We start from the raw sequence: 20,229 nt of genomic DNA on the forward strand, positions 1-20,229 counted from the left end.
ATTAGGGAGGGAGAGGGAAAGATACTCAGAGCATGGTGATTCCAGGCATTTGAGTTTATGTCTTCTGCTGTACAGCAACATTTCCATGTCAGTATTAAGGGCTGTGGATTTTCTCAAATGACGTTATGAAATGAAACTGTTTTCCTGGGAGCTTGACTTTAAGCAAACTGAAGACTGATGGAAGTCATTCTGATACAGATGTGAAATTCCAAAGGTGTATTCAAAGTGGCTATTGCCGCAACTTCATTTCTTTATAAATATGGTCTAAACATGTCTCAATATAGCACTGTGTTTTGATGCACTACTAATATATAAAAAGCAAGAAATCTTTAGAACTGCATTCTCTTCTAAGGTGCATGTGATATCAGTGCATTAAGGTACTAGTTTGGGGGATTTTAGCTTAATCCTAAATCCTAAAATGGTAAGTAATATTATTGGGCACAAAAGATTTTGATGCCAAAAATATTACAATGATAAAATGCTTTCATTGTCTAAATTGCTAATCATCTCCCATGCCACTAGGGCATCATTCTAGTCTGCAGAGTCTGTTTCAATTGATTTATCATCCAAGACATGAAAGTTTGTATGCTCAAATCATACTATCATTGGAACAAGTGGCAGTTCTCACATCTCCCTTACAGATTTGACTCAGAAGTCAAATGGCCTGAAAAATCACTGGTAGTACTGAGAAAAGACCTCACGACAATTGGCTCCTATTCTAGAACTCTAACCCCTAAACTAGTCTTGAAAATAAGCACAGAAATTACCAGACTGCATTTTTGCACATCCTTTCTTCATTCCACCCAGAGGGAGCCAAAAGTAGCGGAGATCAATTATGTCAGTATCCCTGCTATTCATCTGATGGATACCATCTTTATCATTAGAATGACCACTGTAAATGTTAAGATTAAAACTTTCCTGTGCCCTGTACTCCCACAGGTATATTCCGTAGAGGAATGTGTGTGTGTGTGTGTGTGTGTGTGTGTATGTGTGTTCCATATATTTATTTATTTATTCAGGATTTATCTCAAAATCCCAGATCATTTCACACTGACATCTCCAGAATGTAAGATTGCACCACAGTGTCAGTAAAAAAGAATATCTTTACTCTAAATATAAATGAACTCTCAGGTATCTATAAATAGCATCTACAATGCACTTAATTCTTAAAGATGAATAAGATTAGCACCGTTCTCCCCTTTCAGACTAACCTTGGGGTAACCATTTATCTTTATGCACCACAAGTATTAATTAACTCTGTTATTGTAGTTCATTACTCCTTAGGATGCAAATATACAAATACATCCACTCATCAACAGCTAATAAAAAGAAACCTCTTGGATTTCAGAGAGCCTTTACAAAGTGTTTTCTGTAAGCAAAATATTTTCCTTCATTTCACTGACTGAGCCTTAAATGGCAAAGAAAAGTGAAGAAATAAGGCCATTATTTGGATAAATAAAACAACAGGATCTTCTTTCTTTTTTTATTTTTGAATTTTATTATATTTATTTTTTTATACAGCAGGTTCTTATTAGACATCAGTTTTACACACATCAGTGTATACATGTCAATCCCAATCGCCCAATTCATCACACCACCACCGCCACCCCCACCACCACTTTCCCAGCTTGGTGTCAATACGTTTGTTCTCTACATCTGTCTCTCAAATTCTGCCCTGCAAACCGGTGCACATGTACCATTTTTCTAGGTTCCACATACAAGCGTTAATATACGATATTTGTTTTTCCCTTTCTGACTTACTTCACTCTGTATGACAGTCTCTAGATCCATCCACGTCTCAACAAATAACACAATTTCGTTCCTTTTTATGGCTGAGTAATATTCCATTGTATATAGGTACCACATCTTCTTTATCCATTCGTCTGTCAATGGGCATTTAGGTTGCTTCCATGACCTGGCTATTGTAAATAGTGCTGCAATGAACATTGGGGTGCGTGTGTCTTTTTGAATTATGGTTTTCTCAGGGTATATGGTATACTATATGTCCGGTAGTGGGATTGCTGGATCATATGGTAATTCTATTTTTAGTTTTTTAAGGAACCTCTATACTGTTCTCCATAGTGGCTGTATCAATTTACATTCCCACCAACAGTGCAAGAGGGTTCCCTTTTCTCCACACCCTCTCCAGCATTTGTTGTTTGTAGATTTTTTGATGATGCCCATTCTAACTGGTGTGAGGTGGTACCTCATTGTACTTTTGATTTGCATTTCTCTAATAATTAGTGATGTTGAGCAGCTTTTCATGCGCTTCTTGGCCATCTGTATGTCTTCTTTGGAGAAATGTCTATTTAGGTCTTCTGCCCATTTTTGGATGGGGTTGTTTGTTTTTTTAATTTTAAGCTGCATGAGCTGTTTATATATTTGGGAGATTAATCATTTGTCCGTTGATTCGTTTGCAAATATTTTCTCCCATTCTGAGGGTTGTCTTTTTCTCTTGCTTATGGTTTCCTTTGCTGTGCAAAAGCTTTGAAGTTTCATTAGGTCCCATTTGTTTATTTTTGTTTTTATTTCCATTTCTCTAGGAGGTGGGTCAAAAAGGATCTTGCAGTGATTTATGTCATAGAGTGTTCTGCCTATGTTTCCCTCTAAGAGTTTTATAATGTCTGGTCTTACATTTAGGTCTCTAATCCATTTTGAGTTTATTTTTGTGTATGGTGTTAGGGAGTAGCCTAATTTCATTCTTTCACACGTAGCTGTCCAGTTATCCCAGCACCACTTATTGAAGAAACTATCTTTTCTCCATTGTATATCCTTGCCTCCTTTGTCATATATTAGTTGACCATAGGTGCATGGGTTTATCTCTGGGCTTTCTATCTTGTTCCATTGATCTATGTTTTTGTTTTTGTGCCAGTACCATACTGTGTTGATTACTGTAGCTTTGTAGTATAGTCTGAAGTCAGGGAGTCTGATTCCTCCAGCTCCGCTTTTTTCCTACAAGACTGCTTTGGCTATTCAGGGTCTTTTAGGTCTCCTTACAAATTTTAAGATTTTTTGTTCTAGTTCTGTAAAAAATGCCATTGGTAATTTGATAGGGATTGCATTGAATCTGTAGATTGCTTTGGGTAGTATAGTCGTTTCACAGTATTGATTCTTCCAATCCAAGAACATGGTATATCTCTCCATCTGTTGGTGTCATCTTTAATTTCTTTCATCAGTGTCTTATAGTATTCTGCATACAGGTCTTTTGTCTCCCTAGGTAGGTTTATTCCTAGGTATTTTATTCTTTTTGTTGCAATAGTAAATGGGAGTGTTTCCTTAATTTCTCTTTCAGATTTTTCATCATTAGTGTATAGGGATGCAAGAGATTTCTGTGCATCAATTTTGTATCCTGCTACTTTACTGAATTCATTGATTAGCTCTAGTAGTTTTCTGGTGGCATCTTTAGTATTCTCTATGTATAGTATCATGTCATCTGCAAACAGTGACACTTTAACTTCTTCTTTTCCAATTTCTATTCCTTTTATTTCTTTTTCTTCTCTGATTGCCGTGGCTAGGTCTTCCAAAACTATGTTGAATAACAGTGGTGAGAGTGGACATCCTTGTCTTGTTCCTGATCTTAGAGGAAATGCTTTCAGTTTTTCACCATTGAGAATGATGTTTTCTGTGGGTTGGTCATATATGGCCTTTATTATGTTGAGGTAGGTTCCCTCTATGCCCACTTTCTGGAGAGTTTTTTATCATAAATTGGTGTTGAATTTTGTCAAAAGCTTTTTCTGCATCTATTGAGATGATCATATGGTTTTTATTCTTCAGTTTGTTAATATGGTGTATCACATTGATTGATTTGCGTATATTGAAGAATCCTTGCTTTGCTGGGATAAATCCTACTTAATCATGGAGTGTGATCCTTTTAATGTGTTGTTGGATTCTGTTTGCTAGCATTTTGTTGAGGATCTTTGCATCTATATTTATCAGTGATATTAGTGTGTAATTTTCTTTTCTTGTAGTATCTTTGTCTGGTTTTGGTATCAGGGTGATGGTGGCCTCATAGAATGTGTTTGGGAGTGTTCCTTCGTCTGCAATTTTTTGGAAGAGTTTAACAAGGAAGGGTGTTAGGTCTTCTCTAAATGTTTGACAGAATTCACCTGTGAAGACATCTGGTCCTGGACTTTTGTTTGTTGGAAGTTTTTTTTTTTTTTTTTTTTTTGCGTTATGCGGGCCTCTCACAGTTGTGGCCTCTCCCATTGCGGAGCGCAGGCTCCGGACGTGCAGGCTCAGCGGCCATGGCTTATGGGCACAGCTGCTTCACGGTATGTGGGATCCTCCCGGACCGGGGCACGAACCTGTGTCCCCTGCATCGGCAGGCGGACTCTCAACCACTGCACCACCAGGGAAGCCCTGTTGGAAGATTTTTCATCACAGTTTCAATTTCACTACTTGTGATTGGTCTGTTCATATTTTCTGTTTCTTCCTGGTTCAGTCTTGGAAGATTATACCTTTCTAAGAATTTGTCCATTTCATCCAGGTTGTCCATTTTATTGGCATAGAGTTGCTTGTAGTAGTCTCTTAAGATGCTTTGTATTTCTGCGGTGTCTGCTGTAACATCTCCTTATCCATTTCTAATTTTATTGATTTGAGTCCTCTCCCTCTTTTTCTTGATGAGTCTGACTAATGATTTATCAATTTTGTTTATCTTCTCAAAGAACCAACTTTTAGTTTTATTGACCTTTGCTATTGTTTTCTTTGTTTCTATTTCATTTATTTCTGCTCTGATCTTTATGATTTCTCTCCTGCTAACTTTGGGTTTTGTTTGTCCTTCTTTCTCTCGTTCCTTTAGGTGTAAGTGTAGATTGTTTATTTGAGATTTTTCTTGTTTCTTGAGGTAGGTTGTATAGCTATGAACTTCCCTCTTAGAACTGCTTTTGCTGCCTCCCATAGGTTTTGGATCGTCGTGTTTTCATTGTCATTTGTCTCTAGGTACTTTTTGATTTCCTCTTTGAGTTCTTCAGTGATCTCTTGGTTATTTAGTAACGTATTGTTTACCCTCCATGTGTTTGTGTTTTTTACGTTTTTTTCCCCTGTAATTGATTCCTAATCTCATAGCATTGTGGTCAGAAAAGATGCTTGAGATGATTTCAAATTTCTTAAATTTACTGAAGCTTGATTTGTGACCCAAGATGGGATCTGTCCTGGAGAATGTTCCGTGCGCACTGGAGAAGAAAGTTTATTCTGCAGTTTTGGGATGGAATGTTCTATAAATATCAATTAAATCTATCTGGTTTATTGTGTCATTTATAGCTTGGGTTTCCTTATTAATTTTCTGTTTGGATGATCTGTCCATTGGTGTAAGTGAGGTGTTAAAGTCCCCCACTATTATTGTGCTACTGTCATTTTCCTCTTTTATAGCTGTTAGTAGTTGCCTTATGTATTGAGGTGCTCCTATGTTGGGTGAATATATATTTATAATTGTTATATCTTCTTCTTGGATTGATCCCTTGATCATTATGTAGTGTCCTTCCTTGTCTCTTGTAACATTCTTTATTTTAATGTCTATTTGATCTGATATGAGTATTGCTATTCCAGCTTTTTGTTTTGTTTTGTTTTTTGTGGTACGTGGGCCTCTCACTATTGTGGCCTCTCCCGTTGTGGAGCACAGGCTCCGGACGCACAGGCTCAGTGGCCATGGCTCACAGGCCCAGCCACTCTGCAGCATGTGGGATCTTCCCGGACCAGGGCACAAACCTGTGTCCCCTGCATCGGCAGGCACACTCTCAACCACTGCGCCACCAGGGAAGCCCAACTCCAGCCTTCTTTTGATTTCCATTTGCATGGAATATCTTTTTCCATCCCCTCACTTTCAGTCTGTAAGTGTCGCTAGGTCTGAAGTGGGTCTCCTGTAGACAGCATATAGATGGGTCTTGCTTTTGTATCCATTCAGCAAGCCTGTGTCCTTTGGTTGGAACATTTAATCCATTCACATTTAAAGTAATTATCGATATGTATGTTCCTGTGACCATTTTCTTAATTGTTTCGGGTTTGTTTTTGTGGGTCCTTTTCTCCTCTTGTGTTTCCCACTTAGAGAAGTTCCTCTAGCATTTGTTGTAGAGCTGGTTTGGTGGTGCTGAATTCTTTTCGCTTTTGCTTGTCTGTAAAGCTTTGATTTCTGCATCGAATCTGAATGAGATCCTTGCTGGGTAGAGTAATCTTGGTTGTAGGTTCTTCCTTTTCATCACTTTAAGTATATCATTCCACTCCCTTCTGGCTTGTAGAGTTTCTGCTGAGATACCAGCTGTTAACCTTTGGGAGTTCCCTTGTATGGTATTTGTTATTTTTCCCTTGATGCTCTCAATAATTTTTCTTTGTCTTTAATTTTTGCCCATTTGATTACTATGTGTCTCGGCGTGTTTCTCCTTGGGTTTATCCTGTATGGGACTCTCTGCGCTTCCTGGACTTGGGTGGCTATTTCCTTTCCCATGTTAGGGAAGTTTTCGACTATAATCTCTTCAGATATTTTCTTGGGTCCTTTCTCTCTCTCTTCTCCTTCTGGGATCCCTGTAATGCGAATGTTGTTGCATTTAATGTTGTCCCAGAGGTCTCTTAGGCTGTCTTCATTTCTTTTCATTCTTTTTTCTTTATTCTGTTCCAAAGCAGTGAATTCCACCATTCTGTCTTCCAGGTCACTTATCCGTTCTTCTGTCGCAGTTATTCTGCTACTGATTCCTTCTAGTGTAGTTTTCATTTCAGTTATTGTATTGTTCATCTCTGTTTGTTTGTTCTTTTATTCTTCTAGGTCTTTGTTAAACATTTCTTGGATCTTCTCGAACTTTGCCTCCATTCTTTTTCCGAGGTCCTGGATCATCTTCACTATCATTATTCTGAATTCTTTTTCTGGAAGGTTGCCTATCTCCACTTCATTTAGTTGTTTTTCTGGGGTTTTATCTTGTTCCTTCATCTGGTACATAGCCCTCTACCTTTTCATCTTGTCTATCTTTCTGTGAATGTGGTTTTTGTTTCACAGGCTGCAGGATTGCAGTTCTTCTTGCTTCTGCTGTCTTCCCTCTGGTAGATGAGGCTATCTAAGAGGCTTGTGCAAGTTTCCTGATGGGAGGGACTGGTCGTGGGTAGAGCTGACTGTTGCTCTGGTGGGCAGAGCTTAGTAAAACTTTAAACCACCTGACTGCTGATGGGTGGTGCTGGGTACCCTCCCTGTTGGTTGTTTGGCCTGAGGCAACCCAACACTGGAGCCTACCTGGGCTCTTTGGTGGGGCTAATGGCGGACTCTGGGAGGGCTCACGCCAAGGAGTATTTCCCAGAACTTCTGCTGCCAGTGTCCTTGTCCCCATGGTGAGGCACAGCCACCCCTCGCCTCTGTAGCAGGCCCTCTAACACTAGCAGGTAGGTCTGGTTCAGTCTCCTATGGGGTCACTGCTCCTTCCCCTGGGTCCTGATGCACACACTACTTTGTGTGTGCCCTCCAAGAGTGTAGTCTCTGTTTCCCCCAGTCCTGTTGAAGTCCTGCAATCAAATCCCACTAGCCTTCAAAGTCTGATTCTCTAGGAATTCCTTCTCCTGTTGCCAGACCCCCAGGTTGGGAAGCCTGATGTGGTGCTCAGAACCTTCACTCCACTGGGTGGACTTCTGTGGTATAAGTGTTCTCCAGTCTGTGAGTCACCAACCCAGCAGTTATGGGATTTGATTTTACTGTGATTGCGCCCCTCCTACCATCTCATTGTGGCTTCTCCTTTGTCTTTGGATGTGGGGTATCTTTTTTGGTGAGTTCTAGTGTCTTCCTGTCATTGACTGTCCAGCAGCTAGTTGTGATGATTCTGGTGTTCTTGCAGAGGGAGTGAGAGTATGTCCTTCTACTCTGTCATCTTGGTTCAGGCCGAGAGCATCACCCAACAGGATCTTCTTTTTGTCTCCTTGTTCAGTTACTGACTTTGATTCTACAATTTAGTTTGGCTGTGCAGACCTGACCACAAAGTGCTATTTTCACCTTCTCAATTTGCTCAAAATTGCCAATCATTCTCCATCTCTGAAGAGAATAGAAGGGTGAAAAAACAGACTCCAACTACAGAAAAGAGGGAATTTAGACCAGCCACCAGGTACATATGCATAGCAGTGAGACTTGGACTAGAAAATGCCTTACTACTGGAGGATACTGGGATGATGAATTAGCTAAATATGTATATTAAATAATAAGGCTAACCTAGTCAGCTATTGAAAAGCATGTCTGTTTTACATTTTTTTTTCTGAAGTAGTATCTCTGATTTTCTAACTTGAATATTGAGGTAGTGGACTAGGCACAATAGTGAACGCTTAGCAAACACTACACAATCTTTGCTCAGATCAGAAAAGTCCTCTTCCAGCCAGCTGCCTGTAGTCCATGTATTTACTCCAGGATTCTTCTGACAGACAGTTGTAGCCGATGCCCTTAGAGCTCTAGCCCTCTCAGGATGGAAGAGCTAAGCCTCCTGAGAATACTCCTCTGTCCCTTGGTATATCCCTACTAGCAAGTTCCAGCAATGGCCACCATGAGTATTCCTTGAAGTTAACCCAATATGAATATTCCTTTTGCAAAAGAGATTTGGCAGAAGTATGCTTTGCTAAAGATTCTTCTAAACAGTAAATTCTCCTGGCGTAAGATCTAACGACCTCTCTAGACTCATCTCCTGCCACACACGCAGCATTCACCCTTCCTTCCATTAAGGGACTACTTGTAGTTCGCCAAGCACGTGCCTTTATTTTTGCCTTTATGCCCTCTGTCTATGCTGTTTCCTCCACCTAGAACACTCTCACCCCAGCCCCTTCTGCCCTATCTAGCACCTTCACTTATTCCATCTCAACTGCTACTACCCTGGTCCAAGCCAGCAACACCTCAACACTGCATCCCTAGAATAGTCTCCAAATTGATTTACTCTTAGCCACCTCCAACACAGCCACAGCACAACAGCCAGGATGCCCTTTTATAGTGTAAGCCAGAGCGAGTCACTCCTCTGCTCAAAACCTCTTAGGGAGTTCCCCCATGTCACTCACAGTCAAAGTCAAAGTCCTTACAGTGTTCTACAAGGTCCTGCCTGATCTGCCCTCCCCCCACAATCCCTTGCTGCTCCTCTTTCATCACCTTTTACTCTCCCTCTTGCTCACTTCACTCCAGCCACCTTTGTTTCCAAACTTAGGGCTTTCCCACCCCCAGTTCCCTCTGATTGTAATGCCCTTTCCCCAGACATCTTACTTCCGTCAAGCTTTACTTAAACCCCAGCCTCTTATTGAGACCCACCTGGCAATCCTTCTTAAGACTGCAACTCACTGCCTCCAACCCCACCACATGTGCCCTATTTCCCTTTAACCTGCTCTACTTTTATTTACTCCATGATTTTTTCACCTTCTCTCATACCACATGAACATTTTCATGTTTATTCTTTGATCTTCACACTTGAATATAAACTCCATGAAAACAGAAATTATTGTCGGTTTTATTCACTGATGTAGCCCAAGCATAATAGATATTCAGTAAATATTTGTTGATTATAAATAGCTCTTAACACCCAAATTCATATTTCCTTCTCTATCTCCATTACTAGATTGTGAGCTTTCTTCAAGGCAGAGAACATATGTTTCATCTCTGATCTCAAATACCCAACACATTTTCGGGTACAGAGTTGCACATTATATCAATGTTTACTGAAGGAATACAGAATGAGAAAAACAGTCGATAGATTTATAATGTGATTCTTTTTGTGAAAATTAAATGTGTGTGTTTTTTTCATTAACAAATTAATTTCAAGAAAGAAAAGTATATGCCTTCTAGAATGGCTGGCTGCTTTTTTAACCTAAGCACCGTCCGTTAGTTATGTTCTATCTTCGTATTTGAGGCAAAATTAAAACCAAAGAGCATTAGCAGTGGATCTCTTGTTTGTCCCTGTTTTATAGATGAAGCCCCAAAAGTGAAGGTGATTTGCCCAAGATCATCATCTGGTTAGTGGCAGGGAACAAGGTTGAAATCCAAGTCATCAGATCCAGTGCTGCTTTTATACGTAACCCAAGAACTCTGGGAAGTTGAGGACTTTGATCCCAAACACCTAACACAGTTTCTGACGTACTCTCACTATTAATGGAATGTTTATTAAAGGAATGAAAGACGATCAGTAAATAAGTTCAAGGTGGGTTTCTTCTGTGCTCCTTTTCATTATCCCCTTAATGCTCCTGGGACACTTTCTCAATTATTTGGAGCTAAGGTGATTCATAAAACACCCAAACTTTGGAAGATGAGCCTCAGACTCTACACCTTAGGATATTAAAAAAAAAAAAGCTTCAAAGCATTTTTTATTAGTAAAATTTCTCCATCTCCACGTCCTCTTGAATTCTAAAATAAATATTTAAATGAGAATTATGTCTCGTGGCACGAGACTTTTCCAAATTATTTTGAATAAAATTCCATGCACTTATCATGTAAAAGGAAAGCTTAAACTACCCACGGCAGTTCCAGACAGAGGAAACAGAGAGGGCTATTAAACTTTTAAAGAAATGCAATGTCACTGTCATTTTATGTGTTCACAGTACAATATAACCTCTCTCACTTTTTATTCTGAGACGAGTTCCAGAAAATGGAATAGACTAAAATCATAGAGTTACAAAAGGCCTTCCTGAAAGATGAACTTGCTTCTACTCCTCACTTGACAGAGGTGGAAATTCAGGATGTCAGCATTAAGATCTTCACTTACTGAAGCACATAAAAGTGAACTCAACTGTCAGGTGACGTGGTAACCAGAGTGCACCCAAATGAAAAGAAATAGGAAAGCACTCCCACTTACTGTGCATACTGCCAGAGGTGCTCCAAGACACAGCCGGCGTCGAGGATGCATTATCTTAGGAATAACACTCAAAACGTTCCTTTGCGTGATTTGCAGGCCTGGGTTAAAATGGTTGAGAATGGAAAAACTGAGAATTTTACACAACAGGAAATTTATCCAAGATCACATAGTAAATAGGTGACAGAGCAAACCATAAGGTCCTGAATGTAGCCAGTGATTCCAAAGATAAGTTTAGACTTTATGCTGGGACCTGGGGACCCAACGGTTAACAAGACAGACGGGGTCCCAGCTTCATGGAGCTCATACCAGCAGCCAGTCCACAGAACAGTCTCTAAGTATAGAAGCAGAATTAGTGGGGCTGCATAAAAAAGAATGAAATAATGCCACTTGCAGCAAGGTGGATGGACCTAGAGATTTTCATACTAAGTGAAGCAAGTCAGACAAAGAAAGACAAATATCATATGATATCACTTACATGTGGAATCTAAAAAAATGATAGAAATGTACTTATTTACAAAACAGAAACAGACTTAGAAAACAAACTTATGGTTACCAGAGAGGAAAAGGGGGGGGGGGTGCGGATAAATTAGGAGGTTGGAATTAACATATACACACTACTATATACAAAATAGATAATCAACAGGACCTACTGTATAACACAGGGAACTATACTCAATATTCTGTATAACCGATATGGGAAAAGAATCTGAAAAAGAATGGATATATGTATAGGTGTAACTTTGCTGTACACCTGAAACTAACACAACATTGTAAATGCATGATACTCCAATATAAAATAAAAATTTAAAAAAAGAATTAGTGGGGCTGCAATAGTAGGGTCTTGCCTTAAATTTTGTGTTCTATTTTGGTTTTGAGTTTCGCTTTGGATTGGAAAATCATTGTGTATCTTATTTCCAGAATAAATCTAAATTCACCGAACAAATCTTAATTCAAGCCTTATTCCCAAGGCTTGAATTATAAGTGAAGAGGGCATCTCCTTGTTACTGCTGGACCTGGTAGTCATAATGGGCTGGATAGTAGGACACAGCTGTGACAGGATTTTTGCTCATTCGTTTGTTAGTTGCTTTTCTTTCTCTATTTCTTTCTTTCTTTCTTTTTTTTTTTTTTGTGTGGCACACTTATCTCCTGGTACCAGCAAAGAGACAGACTACTGAGATCAGAGGCCCAGAGCCTCACGGAGATTGTCTAGTTTTGTTCTTATGTTTACAATTGTCCATATCTGAAAGAGGGGCAGAGGCGGAAAATGAGTAGTCCAGCCTTGCTGCCCCATTCACCTCTGCGACTGACTCATTCCCATCGGTAGAAAATTCACTCCTGGTTGGAGGGGTAATCACAGAGCACAGGCTGGGAAGGGCAGATTTTCTGGGACACTGCACTCTAAGGAATATGTGTGAGCTGGCCCCAACCCAGCAAGGCTCTCCTCTTGAAAAGTCCAGGGCCATCCAAGGCACAGCGAGGAAGCCAAAATGGTAATGGCCACATCTTTAGATGAATGGGCTTTGAAGTTCCTGAAAGAGCAAACTGCTCTTGATCTCGCTTCCTCCCCTGGAACATTTGTAGTTCCCACAAAAGCACAGAAACTTGTTCCAGCTCTGCTGATCAAAAGCATTTTCAAAAACGTAAAGATAAATATCCTGTACTTTTTTTTTTGCCCCTTTCTCTCTGGTCAGCTTCCTGGGGTCACCAGAATAAGATCTAAACCCCCAAAGGACACCACTCATGTGATTACTTATTTGTTTATGCATCACGCATCTGTGCTTTGGTAGCCGAGAGGCTTGAGAAGTGATTCTCATTGTAAGGTCACACAATGGAGAGCAGGAGCCTCTGGAAAGCCTAATTTTCCACTTTGGCCTGAGCTTTCTGCTACTGCTGCTTGTTATTATGATCATATGGTTCTTACTGTTATTACTATGATTATTATTTCATAAGCCTTAATTTTTCTTGATCCATCTGAAAAGCCATCCTGTCTGTGAAGAAGAAAAACATAACCATCCCCAATAAAGTATGAAAGAAACGGATTCTACCCCCTTGCTAATTGGAAAAAAAAGTACAATGAATACGCTGTTTCCTCTATGTGTCCAGACTTCGGGACACTGTAGTATATTTACAAGGACATCACCAGTAAAGGCGTCTGGAGGCTGAAGAAAATATTCAGAGCATTTTTTTTTTTTTAAATATAACTAACCATCTTCAAAAACAAGTTTAGCCTACATTTGTGACCTTTGGGACACACAGTATTATCCCACAATAACCTAGTCTTCTAAATGCTTCTAATCACTGGAAATATTATCACTTGAGTTGAAAATACATGTTTTTCCACTTTCATATATTTTTCTGCTAATATTCATCCTCAACACAGCACTGGAACGCCAACACAGAGAAAGGAAGTATTTTCAGTGGGTTCAGAAAAAAATTCCTGACTAGGGTGGCCATCATATACTGAAATAGAAGGCTGTTCTCTAAGGAATTTTAAAAGATTAGACTGTCATCTAATGGAGCAACTGATTATGGGAAGTCTCCCAGAGTTGGGTTTAGTAAACCGTCCTAGGAACCTAGCAAAAGTCTCATAATGCCTGAGCAGGGAGCAGAGGTTCCAAAGGTTAAGGAAACTGATGTTATATGCTGAGGTAGGCACTGAGGAGATGGCTAAGCAACTCAAGGACAGGTCACTCTTCTGACCTCCCTCTATTTTCTTTTAACTCTTTATTTTATATTGGAGTATAGTTGATGAACAATGTTGTGATAGTTTCAGGTGTACAGCAAAGTGATTCAGTTATACATATACATGTATCTATTCTTTCTCAAATTCTTTTCCCACATCGGTTGTTACATAATATTGAGCAGAGCTCCCTGTGCTATACAGTAGGTCCTTGTTGGTTATCCATTTTAAATACAGCGGTGTGTACACGTCAATCCCTAACTCCCTAACCATCCCTTCCCCTCACCCTTCCCCCCTGGTAACCATAAGTTCATTCTCTACGTCTGTGAGTCTGTTTCTGTTTTGTAAATAAGTTCATTTGTATTATTTCGTTTTAGATTCCGCATATAAGCGATATCATACGATATTTCTCTTTCACTGTCTGACTTACTTCACTTAGTATGACAATCTCTAGGTCCATCCATGTTGCTGCAAATGGCATTATTTCATTCTGTTAAATGGCTGAGTAATATTCCATTGTATATATGTACCACATCTTTCTCTCTTCCTCTGTCGATGGACATTTCGGTTGCTTCCTTGTCTTGGCTATTGTAAACAGCACTGCAATGAACACTGGGGTGCCTGTATCCTTTCGGACCATGTTTTTCTCCGGATATATGCCCAGTAGTGGGATTACTGGGTCATATGGTCGCTCTATTTTTAGTTTTTTAAGGAACCTCCATACTGTTCTCCATAGTGGCTACACCAATCTACATTCCCACCAACAGTGTAGGAGGGTGACCTCCCTCTTACTTTAAACATTTAACAAATGTCCGCAGTATCTTTAGTCACTATATGTGACATCACTAGGCAAGAGTCATCCTTCATCCTTCGCATTTTTTCCCCAAACACCTAGCATTGTTCCTGAGGTAACAAAGACACTCCACTTAGGTGTGTTTCATTCCAAAACTATGATAGTTAAAGGATTCTTTTCACTGTCTAAGAGAAATTAGAATTTGATAAGGTGGCAGAGTCCCCAGAAGTTATAGTACTAAATAACATTTCAGAATATTCAAAGATTTAATTCCATCCAAAAACTATAAACAATTTTACTAGCACAGAGTTCACCCTATATTAAATTTGCAAAATAACATCTCAAATACAAATTTATGTTCATCCACAAACTAAGCCACTGACCCAAGTATGATTAGATGTTCTAAGACTGGCCATTAATATTTTTCTTTATTATTTAAAAAAACATTTTCAGCTTATTGCGATACAATTGACATACAACATTTTGTAAGTGTAAAGTGTGCAACATGTTGATTTGACATACATATATATTACAAAGTGATTACCATCATAGCCTTAGCTAACACCTCCAGCCCATCACAGAATTACCATTACTTTTTCTGTGGTGAGAACATTTAAGAACTATTCTCTTTGCAACTTTCAAGTATACAATACAGTATTATTGGCTGTAATCACCATGCTGTATGGATACATTAGATTCCCCCCAAACTTACTCATCTTATAACTGGACGTTTGTGCTCTTTGACAAACATAATTGCTGTAGTAAAAATAGTATAATTTTGAAACTTTTCAGAGAACGTTTGGTTTTCAGGGTGAATTAGTGTCAGGTACAGCAAAGGATGCAAAAAATGAGTAACTAAGTCCTTTCTGCACTCAAGCAGCTTCATGACTAGTAAAGGCAGTAAGAGAATATGACTTACACCATACAGCATTTTATCTTTGGCGTTCGTTTTAAGAGAGGAACAACTAGAATAGTGTGTAGGTACAAAGGAGAAATCAGCAGTGAGCAGGGGTTTAGAAAAGGCTTCCTAAAAGACATAACACTGGATGTGACTAAGATTTCATTAGAAGTGGAGAGGGACAAGAAGATTTTCCAGGTGAAGCAATCGTTCCACACCAGCATATCAATAACTTTTTAAATGTGTCATTTCTGTTTAACTTGCATTAAATTCAGACCTCTTTTGGAAACTAAAATTAAATAGTCAAGTATTGATCTGATTTTTTAGATTAAATCTGAAATGTGCCTTTTCAATCTCTTTCTATAAAAATGCATAAAATGTTCCCAAATCACATTGTTTGTGATCACCATCCTATTATCTTAACCCTGAACTTCAGCTAAAACCAGTAAAGTGTTCATCTGAAGAAGGGATGAAAAGAAAAAGAAACCAGAAATTATCGATTGCTACCTGCCTGACAATAGCCATTTTATATTTCATTCATTCATTCTCACCGAAATCCTGTCAGCTAAGTAGACATTATTTCCCCAGGTTTAAAGATTGAAATGAGAACCAAAGGAATTAAATCACTTTCTCAAATTTGCAAAGCTAAGTAGCGTCCAAAGCCAACCTAAGACTGTTTCCTAATCGCACACAATTTTCCACTGTTGCTTACGAAGGAGAAAAAAGTAAGTTTGTACCGAGAAAAAGGAGGCAGCCCCATTGTCACTCGGCTCAGCTTACTGTGTGCAGCTGCAGTTATAATAAAAAATTGCTCCAAAATGTTCATTATCCCCAAATGAATTTGTTAACTCTTTCATTAATTGCCATAATGGTGTCATCAATAAAGAATGACTCTTAGCTGAAGCCTCCGATTATATACTTCGCTCCTTCCTCTGAGCGCATCAGATTGCACTAGATCAATATTCATGATATCACACTGTTATTTCCGAGGATCGATAGTAAATTGCCAAAAAAGAGTAATCAGCCTATAGATCACTGTGTCTTAAATGCTCTTTAAGACTGCATTTTTCTTTCCCGTCACCCCATTGTCTCATTCTAATTATAAACCTTAATACTTAATTAAAAGTAAATTGATAAAAGAAAGTGGGAAAATACTGGGTCCGAAACCCTTCCAGAATTTCCATCCCAGACCATAATAATTTTGTGGGTTGATTTGTTTCATGTGTTCGCATGTTTTTCCTGTTGTGTTCTTATTGTTGGGTAGTGGTGGTTGTTTTGTAGCACACACCACAAGTCAGGTTTTCTTTCTAAAAAGTTTTAATATACCTTTGGTACTTTCAGAAATTACAACTTTTTATTTTTAAGAATTTTTCTGTCACAAAATTTGTTTATAGGTTATCCGATCACTGATGATCACATGGTAGCACTATACCAGCTTCTTGGGGTACTTAAAAAATCTTCTCTGTCCCTAAAATATTATAGTCTAATAAAACCTTAATCTTTGATTATCTCAATTTTAATAAAAATAGAAAACAAAGAAAATTTATCATGTCTCAATCATCAATAAACAAGCTTTTGGATAATGAGGTTGTTTATATCCTCTTCATTTTTATTCATTAAGAACCCTGTGTCAACTCCAGAAATATTTTAAACAAAACAAAACAAAAAAGCCATATATATATATATATATATATATATATATATATATATACACACACACACACACACACACGTATACACACACATATATAAAATGTTCCTAAAAGGAAAGCAAGAGTGCCAACTTCCAGAGATGAGTTCCTTCACTGCTTTTGCCTACCTAAATTCTCCTCTAAGTATATCCTATGGATAATCCCTCCTCCATTCAATTCCTCCCTTTTCAGTGCAGAAATTTATTAAGTTCTTTTTCTGTCCTTTTTCTTGCAAGGGTCTTTTACTGTTGAATTAATCCAGTAGCTAAACAGTGTAAAAAAAAAATGTAATGGAAAGTCTACTTTGTTTTATTTTTCTTTAGAACATTATATCATAATTTTATTTAAAATGCTGCAGCAATTTTTAGGATTCTGACAGACACTTTTAGAAGTGCAGTAAGATCAATTCATTTGAAAACAGAAGTAAGAAAACAAGAGGTGGATATCCCAGGAGTAGATATCCACTCCTTTTTGCTGGTCTCTTCAGTTTAAATTTAGTCATCCAAGCTATTAGACCAGGGATTGAATGAATTAATACAATTCCAGGAGTGCATGTCTCATGCCACAGCGTGGCAAGGAGTTTAGTTTCTTGTCCCTCATGTTCTTGTCCCTCATGTTTGATGGCCCATCACAAGAGCTCACTCAGTCAAGAAGCTAAAAATGAAGAAGCTAAAAATGAAGCTAAAAATGAAGACGTTGCCAAAAATTCAGAACCCTAAAATCCTAATAATAGTTGTGAAGATGTATGTCATTTAACACTATTATTTTTAAAACACTTTTAAACACACTATAACTAGATCCTATGAACTAGGTTGAGTAGATGTTATTATTTATCATTTTATAGGTGGGGAGAGGTGAAGTCTCTCACCCAAGGTCAAAGAAAAAGAACCCCTCCTGGATTAGAATTCATGTCCTTTGATCATTATTCAGTGGTATGTCCCCTCAACTTCCAAGGTAAAGGCAATATAACAAAGTGGAAAAAAAATGTGACTGGAGGCAAAACCAGCCTGTTTATGTTCGTTGTTGGAGAATCTCTAGAGATTATGAGCACTAACCCGAGCAAGAGACTCTAAATCCACCGAGTTCATATTCATTCTGGATGTACCACTGCATGGCTCTGTGACTTGAGGCAAATCCCATAGCCACTCCAGGACTCATCTGTTAATATTTTAGAAACACTACAGATGTGTTAAATGCCAAACAGAACTAGCAGATATATGGCATTTTTGTCCTTGACCTTTCATATGAGTAAGGTGTTCCTGCATCTGGGAGGATTAAAAGTTGGGGTTGTAGTTAAAGAGGATGGCAATCCACATTCCACTCACACTGGGAAGACTTCCTGAAGGAAGTGGACTTCAAAACACCAGGTCAGTTTCATGTAGTCATTCAGTATTAATTGCTGACCTTCTGTACATCAGTCCCAGCTCTAGATGCTAGGAGTCAAGCAATGAAACCTAACAAAAGCCCTACCCTTGTAGAGCTGATGTTCCATAAATAAGCTAGCAAATATACAGCACGTCACATGGAGGAAAATCAAGCAAGGCTAGGGGACTATGGAATCCCAGTTGTGTGAGGGGGCAGTTGCTGTTTTATATAAGGTGGTCAGGGGAAACTTCACGTAGGACCTGGAAGCAAGGGAGCAAGCCATGTGGACACACGGGGGAGAGCATTCCCAGGAAGGAAATAACAAAGCCTGAGGCGAGAGTCTGCTTGAAGTATTCAAAGAAGGCAAGGAAGCCGGGGTGGCTATGGGTGGAGTTAGCACAGAAGAGGTAGAGGAGGGGAGGTCAGAGAGGCAGTGGGGTCCAGATTCTGGAGGACCTTTTAAGGATTTTGGCTTTTACTCTGAGTTAGATTAGAAGCCATCAGGAGGCTCTCAGAGAGGTGACAGGAGCCACAGAGAAGATTTAGAAGAGAGCACATTTTAAAAGTATGATTACCCATCCGAAAAGCTAATAAAGAAACTTAAAGAGGCCTGTCAAGGTTGGCATCCTAATACCTATCTTCTGTAAATTCGGAAGATTCTAAGACATTTTAATTTCACAAGAGTAAACCTCTTGTTAACATCTTCAAAGTACTCAACTAGATCCAGAATCTATTCTATTGTACACTACCAACAAAGCACAGATGAATTTACTTTTCATATTAAGTTGTGACTTTTATACTCCAGACTCAAAACTGGACAAAAGTACTTACCCGAATAACAATGTGGTTCTACAGAAATTTGTGCTCTCTCCAACCAGACTTCCTACCATACAACTGTTGATCATATCTACAAAAAGAAAAAGATCACAGAGCAATGCTTGCTTAGCCCTGAATGTCATGGTGATAAGAGGATATTCTTTTCTTCACAAACCTGTCTTCCCCACAGCACAAGGCCCCCACTCCAATTGTGTGACTTGAGTCAATCCTCAAATTGTTCTGGCCTCTTGCACTTCCTGTGCATAATAGTGATAGTAAGGTGGCCTACTTCTGTCCCCATAATATTTATTATTAATGATAGGACCATCATAAAATGTTACGGGCTTCATTGACCAAAGTATTAAGTCATTTCTACTACAATTATTGAAGCATCTTTCTTATGTCAGACACTGGAAAGGGGACAAATAAAAAGATGTGATTACTACCCTTGAACAACCACTAATCAGCTGCAAGAGGCAAGCATATACCTTGAAACATAACGTGAAGGCAGGATGCAGTAAAGGCTATAAGTATTAAGGCAATAAATACTTTGGTACTTTACATTTAAAAACATACTTGTACGTATAGTATCTCATTTGAGTTTTATACCGTTTGCAAATGAACTGTGCTTATTAAACACAGTGGAAGGTAATGCAAATTTCAACTGGGGATTGAGAAAAGAGGATTAGCTCAAGAAAGCCCTCTCGGGAGGAACTTGAAGAGTAAGACATTTTAAAATTGGGTAAACATTTGCACAAGTGTAATATGTAAGACACCTTAAAAATCCCCAAGCTAAAGCCATTGCCTTCTCACCCAAGGATGGAATCTCTTGCTCTTTGGTTTGTGATGACCGTGGATTTTCTATTCTGGGGAAAACTGCATAGATTATGGCCTGTGATGGTTTATTCAGTCTCACTCCTTGTCAAAAGGTCAAGATACTAGAAACTTCTGCTCAATGTTTCTTAAGAAAAAAACCCTGAAACTCATTATATGACTGTGGTCATCATCAACATTCAGGGACCTAGCAAGCACACACTTTGCTTTCAAGAGCAACATTGGTATAAAGTGAAATTTCAAAAATGACATTCTGCTAGAAATTGATAAATACTGCTTTTATCATGAAGAAAAGCATTGTTGATGTATCTTGTGTCATCAAGAGTTTCATATTCTGGTTCTGCTTCACTGATAATGACAAGGTAATCTTGCTTCGT

General features: G+C 38.8%; 1 protein-coding gene across 1 annotated transcript in view; it reads left to right on the top strand.

Annotated features, from left to right (window-relative positions):
* GRM3 (glutamate metabotropic receptor 3) overlaps window positions 1–20,229 on the top strand; it is a gene marked incomplete at both ends in the record, with an annotated part of 104,678 nt that overhangs the window by 21,983 nt on the left and 62,466 nt on the right. The gene's annotated exons all lie outside the window — the stretch shown is intronic.

The sequence above is a fragment of the Leucopleurus acutus genome (genome assembly GCF_964270905.1).
Source record: "Leucopleurus acutus genome assembly, chromosome: 9".
NCBI lineage: Eukaryota > Metazoa > Chordata > Mammalia > Artiodactyla > Delphinidae > Leucopleurus > Leucopleurus acutus.